Below are 543 nucleotides of genomic sequence, written 5' to 3'. Positions count from 1 at the left end.
ACACGTTGAATTACAGAGTTTGGTATTTTAAAATCATTACGGATCACAACGATAGGAGGAATCAGTACTTACCTTGCATAGAAGGGCTCTCTGCGTTTTCCTGTGACGTTTCTCCAAAAATTTGCTCCAAAATCACCTCCATATCTGCCATGGCGAACACAAATAATACAAGCTCCTTCGTAATACTCTACTTAATATTGAAAATACAAGCTTCTTCGAAAAATGCAGCCAGTGTTGAAAATACTGGATATACACGTTCCTTTAATCTCACCCTCATTCCATAATTAAAAAGATCATCAAATGCTAACTTTGTAAATCAAAATCATACCTTAATTAATACAAAATACAAAAAACTCTAATTTACCCCTATTTGATCTCAATATGGCGTGGACAATTAAATATACTCTTTAATCTAAGCCTTTAAATCCTTAATATTGGATGGTTGAGATTACACCTCATTTGATCTCAAAATAAGTTGTCCTCACCTGAATAGGAGCCTATATATATATATATATATATATATATATATATATATATATATAT

This window comes from Ipomoea triloba, chromosome 6 (assembly GCF_003576645.1).
Source record: "Ipomoea triloba cultivar NCNSP0323 chromosome 6, ASM357664v1".
Taxonomy (NCBI): Eukaryota; Viridiplantae; Streptophyta; class Magnoliopsida; order Solanales; family Convolvulaceae; genus Ipomoea; species Ipomoea triloba.
Note: the sequence above shows the minus strand (reverse complement) of the source record.